The following is an 8,811-nucleotide window of genomic DNA, read 5'->3' on the forward strand; positions in this document are numbered from 1 at the left end:
TTATTAGTTATTGATTCAAGTTTAAAAAATAGATATAGGCCTATTTGAATTGTCTACTTTTTCCACTGTACGTTTTGGTATCTTTTTTCACCTAGGTGACCAAATTTATGTACATAGACTTAATATCCTCTTGCTGTCCATAAGATCTGAAATGATGTCCCTTCTTTAATTTCTCATATTGTAAATCATGTCCTCTCCCTTTTTTTCTTTATTAGCCTGTCTGAAGGCTTATTAAATTTATTGATCATTTTAGAGAACCAGTTTTTGGTTTTCTTGATTTTCTCCATTGATTTCTGCTCTAATTCTTATTATGTATTTTCTTCTGCTTATTTTGGATTTAATTTGCTGCTCCTTTTTTGTTTCCTAAGTGTAAACTTAGAATATTCATTTTAGATACTTCTTTTTTTCTGATGTATATGTCCATGGTAAAAATTTCATGTGTTGAATTGTCACTGAACTATCTTCACTCATCCCAATAATTTGAACAAATTGTGTTTTCATTTTCATTAATTTATAATGTTTTTTATCTCTCTTCTGATTTCTTCTTTGACCAATATGTTATTTAGAAGTGTGTTTTTTAATCTCCATTTGTTTTTTTGATTTTCAAGTTGTCTTTCTGTTATTGATTTATAGGCTAAATCCACTGTTTTCTGAGGGCACATTGTAAGACATTTGTTGTTTAAATTTGTTACAGTGTGTTTTATGACCCAGAATTTGGGCAGTCTTGGTGAATATTGGTTGAATTTTCAGGAAAGTTTGACCCCATTTAAAAACCTTCTTATTCTTAGACTTATTCAGAAGCATTCAAAACTAAAATTGCACAAATAGAGACGTTTTAATTAAAAATAAACTAATTTAGTTTAATCTTGTCAGAAGACATATTCTATTTTTTATATGTTGTTATTTATTGTGACTTGTTTGTGTACTCTACTATCAATTGTTAAAATGTTACATGTTTACCTTAGAGGAATATGTATTTTATAATTGTTGGATATCAATTTTTATGTATGTTCAGCCCTTCTACAACTTTACCAACATTAGGTCTTCTTGGTCTTTCATGTTTCCAAGAAGCGTTGTATTAATTATAATGTATAATATATGTGAACACAATAAAATTATATATCATATAAGATTAATAATTATCTATCAATTTCTCTTTATATATATCTTTGTGTATTTTGAGACTGTGTACTCAAAGTCATGTGAATGTTGACTTTTTAGTGGCATCATTAATTATTTAAATTTTAATTGTTGCATAATTACCCTCTGTATCATAATAATGACTTGTAACTTTGTAGAACATTAATTTAACTACACCAATTTCTTTGGGGCTACTCTTTACATCATATATTATTTCTTGTTATTTTACTATCAAACTATCTGACTATGCATGTGTTAAAACTTTTTTTGTAAATAGCATATATTTATAATTTTTTCTTGTTTCTCAATTTTAAAAAATTACCAGCTGATAGAATAAGTTGGGTATATTTCCATATATGGTGATTAAATTTGAAATCACTTTTTCAAAATACTTTATGCCTTCTTTTGAATGTTGTTTTCCTTCCTTTGAATGATTATTTTAAAAAATAGCATTACTCACGTTGTATTTGGAAGGTTATGCCCCCCTTTTTTTTATTTAAAAGGTATAACTTACTTTATGTAAGAAATAAACAAGAAACTGTACCCTCCTCATGTGCAATGAAATTTCTTAGACCACTTTAAATCAGAGCACCTCTATATAGTTTTTCATAACTATTCATAACTTCATGTTTAATGATAGCTTATGTTTATATCCCTGTACCTAAAAATTACCATGATATGGAACAGAGGATTAAAGACATGGAGTCGGTATTTCAGCACTTAGTATTTAGTTATATTTACATATGTGTTTGGTTTCCTTTGTTTGTTGGTCTTTAACCTTATAAATTTCTTCTGGGATTATGATTTTTTTTTTCTTGATGTACATTCTCTATTAACTCATTTAGTGAAAATTATAACTACTGTGCCTGTTACATCATAATTACTTAACTAATGTCGATTTCTTTAACAAATTATTAATTTTGCTTCTCATCAGAATGATGCAATAGTTAAAGCAAATAGACAAGAGAAAGGAAGTCTCTCACTGTACGTATGTGTTAGTATTTGTAAAATGTTCAAGGGTAGTATCTTACTCAAACTTTCTATAAGAAATCCAGAATATTTAGCAAATGTCATGCTGCTATATGTTTAAACTGTGAGGAATGTCATGATGCTATATATTTAAACCATAAAGATATATAACACAAGGTGGGAGGGTGCTCTTAGAGCACCAGATAATATGATTTTATCTGAGATACCCAACCTCTGTGCTTCAGCTTCCTTTTCTCAAAAACCGAGGATGGAACAATAGCACCTACCATATAAAGTTGCAGCAACAATTCAATGAGTGCGTACATTAAAGGAGCTTGGAGAATGTGTGCATAGCATAAAGTCATGTTAGGAAAATTATTGTAAACTTGGAAGTAGATGAAAAAAAACTACATGCCCTTTCAATGCTCATTGCAGCATTGTCTAACAGTCTTCAACAAAAAGAGTCTCCTTGCCTCTCTGCAAGGCTTACTTTCCTTTAGTTTAGAGTCCACAGAATGCACGTTTGTTTGAATTTATACTTACCATTTATTAAGGTTCAAAATCTGTTAAGTTAGATGTTAGTTAATAGTTTTAGTCCAGTAATGATTTAAGTGACTTATACTTAATTAATAGTATAACTTTCAAAGATCATGGTTTATTACCCTTAAAGATGTTAACCAGTATTGTTTCTAATTTAGCAAACTTATTCAGCATGCCTTTTAAGACTGACTATATAATCCTCTTTTCTTTGAATTGTACTTTTAAGAAGTTTTACTTTGCTACTGGTTTTCCCATTAATAAGTTGAATAAATATTTGATCCATGTTCATGCTATATTTGTATGTCATATTTTTAGCTAAAATATTCTTTGACACATTCAGTAAATATTAGCTATTTTATTACCATTAATCTTTCTATATTGATAAATTTAGAAGATCAGAATATGGTAATGAGAAAATCACAAACTCAATTTTACTTCGTTTGATTTGTATTAATAAAAAATATGATTTGTTCTTTTCACTGACTTCCTTTTAAATATTTGTGTCATTTATCCTAAAGAAAATGACTGTAGAGAGTACAGAACTTTGAGTACTACAAGTTCTTGTTTAAGGAGAAATCCAAAATATTAAGTTTCCTTGATGTTTAGATTATTGTAAGAAAAAAAGAAATTATTAACATCAAAATAAACTACTAGTTAAACTTTTAAGAAAAAGTTCATGTGTATATATATATATATATATGAATATGTTGAAATATTTGTTGAAATTAAGCATTAAGTGATCACACAGAATTTGAAATAAAAGCTGGAAAGCATATGAATTAGTTTTGTATGCCCATATTAATGGTAGTATCAGATAGAGGGATGGATTAGAGATACTTTTCAACTGGAAAATAGCTTGCTATTTCTGCAAGTGATACTAAAATATAGAAGTTTTTTGTTGGTTTAAAAATTAATTGAAAATTCTTCACATTGTTTCATGTAACTGGCAAAATTACCTAGTCTCCATTTTGAACTAAATGTGTTTAGTCTTTGATAACTTAAAGTGTTGCTCACACCATGTCACTCTAGCCTGGATGATAGAGTGAGACCCTCTCTCAAAAACAAAAATATAAATAAGAATGAAGACTTGGTAATAAAAAGCAGACAAACAAATAGAGTAATATTGATCTTTATGAAGGATGTTAGTTGTCCCATAATCTAACACAATATTGTATTTAAACTGAGTATCTAAGAGTTTTTGTCTACCTCTCTACAAGACTTAAGCATTTAATATTGTTGCTACAGTACCAAGTAATAGAATGTAAACCTGTAATATCTTCTTGCTGCAATATAAGAACATATGCCTCATTACAGTTATGTTGATAATCAAATTTCCTCTGTGTTTGAGAGTTAAATACTACACATTTGGTTGATTAATGTACAAGAATGCATGATTACTAAACTAATTTATATACTTTTAGTGGAATTTTTCATTTAGGGGATTCCAATATCTTCTCATTACTCATCAGATAAAATTCATATTCCCAACATAGCCTGTGAAGTTCTAGGAGACACAGTTTCTATATTTTTTTTCCTGACGCATCCATTATCTGTTACTCTCTAATTTTCAGCAATACCAGCAGGTATTTTAATCCTTTTGGTTCTCAGAGTATGTCAGTCTTATTCCTGTCCCCAAATTTGACTCTTGTGTTTGCTCTACTTACTACAGGCAACTGGTAAATCTATGTATAGCTAGATCTCTCTTATTATTGACACTTCAGCTCATCTATCACTTTTTGAGAAGGTTTCTTGGATTATACCTTTTAAACTCACACTAGTAAATATCATATCACCCTAGGCACTTCTTTCGTGGTCCTCAGAACAAATCATTTTATTGTTTGCTCAACTGAACCATAAGCTTAGTGTGTTAAAAGATCTAGTCTGTATTTTTCTTATTTTATCCTCAGTATCAAGCATATGCGAATTACCTAACTGGTTAATGAATGTTGAATGAATTTAACAACAACTTATAAAAACTACACTTTTATTATATGCATCAATAATTGCAGAATTGTGAAACTTTTATATACATTTTTAAAATATATGCATTAATTCTGTTTTCAGTGATGTGAGCATTACTTTTGATAAAGTAAGCTGTATGTACAATATCAAAGGACAACCAAAAGTAATTTTAGCCTAATATTGAAACACATTTAAGTTGTTTTGACTTGTGTGTTCCTTAAAATAGGTCATACATGTTTAATTTTTAGTAACCATGACTAGTGATGTGTTAAACTTTTATGATTGATAGATTTGCAATTTTGGTATTTTAATCCACTTATGAAACAGCTTGATCTAAGCTAAGTTCAGATTGATAAGCAAATTCTGGCTTCAAGTTTTTTTTGAATTGTTTTCCTGACTAGCTATGAGTGTATAAGATTCTTGCCTCACTTTAGTGATAAACTTTTACATGTGTAATATCCATCTCTCTCAACACTCAACTGCCTGAGGTCAACCCTAACTTCATATCTTTATAATACATTATAATATTTGCTATATGTGACGCAGGTTCTATGTTTATCATACCCATTCCCTCATTTACTTTTCAGAAGTGTTTCATAAGATAGGTGCTACTTTTACCGTCCAGTTACTTACAGAAGGGGAAACTAAGACCTACACAACTATAAGAAAAGTATTCAAGTTCTCGTGTACATTAACATGTGCATGTACATTATCATGAGAACTTGAATACTTTGCTTATAGTAATTTATATGTAATTGTCCTAGAAAGTGTATTACCAACATATGTTTCTGGGATGTAACACTTATTTAATAATTGTGTATTAAGTTGAATTTGAAATATGACTAGGGGTGTTTGTGTGTGTGTGTGTGTGTGTGTGTGTGTCTGTCTGTCTGTCTGCATATCTCCAATTTCTGTGTTTTGTTTCGAGAATGGACAGTTAATTGAAGTTCTCATGCAAGCCTACACAGCTTCTGTCTTATTCCGTCTTATTCTTTTTTGTGCAGCTATAACAGAATACCTGAGCATGTGTAATTTATAAATAAAAAAAATGTGTGTCTCACAGTTCTGGAGGCTGAAAAATCCAAGATCACGGCACTGGTAGGTTTTGTCTGCTGAAGGCCTGATCTTCTCTTCCAAGATGGTGGCTCCAGTGCTGCATTCTCCAGGGTACAGGGATACTGTTTCTTACATGGCAGAAGAGAAAGATCAATGAACCCACTCTTGCAAGCCCATTTTTGTTTTGTTTGTTTGTTTGTTTTTGAGACAATGTCTCACTCTCTCACCCTAGAGGATGGAGTGCCGTGGCACAATCTCTTCTCCCTGCAACCTCCACATCCCCTGCTCAAGTGCTCCTCCCACCTCAGCCTCCCAAGTACCTGGAACCACAGGTGATGACTACCAAAAAGTGTCTGTCTGTTTGTTTGTTTGTTTGCTTTTGCTAGAAACTGGCTTTTGCCATGTCAGCCAGGCTGGTCTTGAACTCCCAGGCTCAGCTGATCCATCTGCCTGGGCCTCTCAAAGTGCTTGGATTATAGGCATGACCCACTGAATCCAGCCACAAGCCCATTTTATAATGGCTTTATTCCATTCATGAGGTCAGAGCCCTTGCAACCTAAACTCTTATCCATAGGCCACAAATTCTAACACTGTTGCATTAGGAATGCACTTTCTGGCACATGCATTTTAAGGAAGACAAAAACATTCAAACTACAGCAGATTTTATTCTACATGTAATCCTTCAAGAAAGTGAGTTACTGCATATGAGAATAAGGAGTTTCTTAACTAAAAACTCTCTAAATAGTAAAAACAGAGGAATAAAAACAGAACAAGGGGCTGAGACTAAACTAGCAAGACACCTTCAAAGAAGCCACAATAGTTCAGAGAACTAAAACATGAATTCAAGATTTCTGGAAACTTAAAAAAAAAAAAAGAGCTTGACAATTTTATAAAGATTGGATATGAATATAATTAATCCAAGAATTTCCTTTATGGTCTGAATGGTGATATAATAATAATACCAACAAACACTTAAGTAGCATTTATTATGAACAGTGCTTTTCAAGATCATTTAATTCTGTCAACAATTCTGTGTGGCAAATAATATTTTTTTTTTATAGAAGAGAAAGGGGTGACAAGGGAAGCATGATGGCTGGTTATTAACATTACACTGGAATCTTCCACAGAATAAAATATTGTGTGAAAACAAGCAAAGATATTTGAGTTACAGATTTAATTCAATACTTTAGTGTTACACAATATCTTAATGCAGGAAACAAATAAAATCTATAATTAAGCAAAATAAATTTTAATGCTTCGTAGATAGGATTATTATTCAAAAGATTAATACAACAGAATATTGTCCAAATACAACCCCCAATGCAAAGTAGTGAAAACAAATACATGCAGAAAACTAACACTTTACCTACATACATTGGTTTAGATTTTTTCCAGAAAGTTTAATTTCATATAAATATTTTATCACTTTATATTAGGTTGGTCCAAAAGCAATTCTGGTTTTTGCTAATAAGTATGAATTTTCAATCAAATATTTGGGGGGAATATTAGACTCTGCAACTAATGCTTTATAGGGAAAATAGTCACTGGCAGAGAAGAACAAAATCTCTATTTTAAAGTTAGCCCATATGTCTGACTCTTCAAAAAATTTTTACTACTGCATTGACAGATGAAATTTCTTTCGTGTTGGGGGGATGTAGGGGAAAGAATCATAAAGTTTTTACAGATTTATTTCCTTTCCAGATTCTATTTGCAAAGCAAGGCTCACAAAAGGTTTTTAATATAGATTTAAGTTTTCCATGATAGTGGGAACGTTTTCAAGATAGCTCTATAAACATAATCTCCTAAATCTGATGAGTCTCTGCTAGACATGAAAAAAAAAAAATACATTGTCTTTCACATCCTTCTGTGCTAAGAATTTAGGCTGCAAAGAAAATTTAAAGGCAAAATCCTTATATGAACTTATTTATTTTATATAATTATTAGACTTAATTTTGTCTAATCATTATTGATCATTTAATAAAATCAGTTGGGGATAAAATTATTCTCTATGTCTCATTGGTTTTCTGTGCTATTTTAGTCTACATGCAATAAAAAGAAAAATATATAAATAACATTTATCACATACTCCATTAAGTCTAACATATGCTAGCACAGCACACTGCAGTCAAATTGTGTATGTCTGTGTAAAATTGGTGCCGCTCCTTCACTAAAAAACATCTAGTAAATGAAACTATAGTCCAACAAGTAGACTTATTTTGGCTTTGTATTGAAAGAAAACAAGTGTACAGATTCTAAATTCACAGTCCTTTTTGTGAAAAAGTCCACACTTTATAATTAATGTGTTATTTTGGTTTGTGTTTCTTCAGTTATTAAAGTCCTATCATCACAGCACACAAAGCAGACATGCAATTTAAAGCTAAGTAACAAGTGTACTAGTGTAGCAGTTTATTAAAAAAAAAAAAAAGACTGCGTATCAAGCTTTGTAAAGTCGTGGCCATCTAATGTATCAGGATGAAATTTGGTCTTCATATTTGTGTCATGCAAAGGTTAGCCATATTTTGTGTTTCTAAATTTCCTCTCACAGGGAATTAGATATACATATTTTATGCAATCTTTTCACCTGTCATGATATGCATAAAGTGTATTAACATATGGATGGGGGAACAACATGATCGTTAAAGCAATAGTTTGTGGTTTCTGTCTTCATGGGAAATCCAATGGGGATTGGGATGTTAAAGACTGAGCCAGGTCTACACAGAGTACATTTCTTTAGCTTCCGGGTTGATACTACCGGGGTCATCTTGCTAGTGTACTGTGTGGGCTAAGTACCTTATTTCAATTTCTTCAAACAAGGTTTCTCAAAATATCTGTGGTAAGGGGCACTTAAAAAATTTCTAATCTCTCATAAATTTATACACTTCTGAATTACAATGAAAATAAATTACTAAAAATAAGTGGAAAATACCCACAAAGACATGAAAGAAACAAGTTCTATTTTGTTAGTATTAGATTCAGTCAACATAAAATTACTTTGTCAATGTACAGTGTACTCTGAATATTTAAAAATTTACTCTCAATTCGGACACCTAGATCAATCTGTTTGGTGTATACTGGTATCTCATTGTGGTTTTTATTTGTACTTTCCTATGGCTTATATTGCTAAGCAGCTTTTTGTTTGTTTGT

General features: G+C 31.0%; 1 long non-coding RNA gene across 1 annotated transcript in view; it reads left to right on the forward strand.

Annotated features, from left to right (window-relative positions):
• Positions 1-7,666, forward strand: part of LOC105516801 — an 87,524-nt gene extending 79,858 nt beyond the window's left edge. Inside the window, exon 4 of the long non-coding RNA XR_001002545.1 lies at positions 5,675-7,666. This is a non-coding gene — a long non-coding RNA (uncharacterized LOC105516801). The remainder of the gene's footprint in view (positions 1-5,674) is intronic.
• The last annotated feature ends 1,145 nt before the right edge of the window (positions 7,667-8,811 follow it).

Source organism: Colobus angolensis, unplaced genomic scaffold, assembly GCF_000951035.1.
Source record: "Colobus angolensis palliatus isolate OR3802 unplaced genomic scaffold, Cang.pa_1.0 Scaffold29, whole genome shotgun sequence".
NCBI lineage: Eukaryota > Metazoa > Chordata > Mammalia > Primates > Cercopithecidae > Colobus > Colobus angolensis.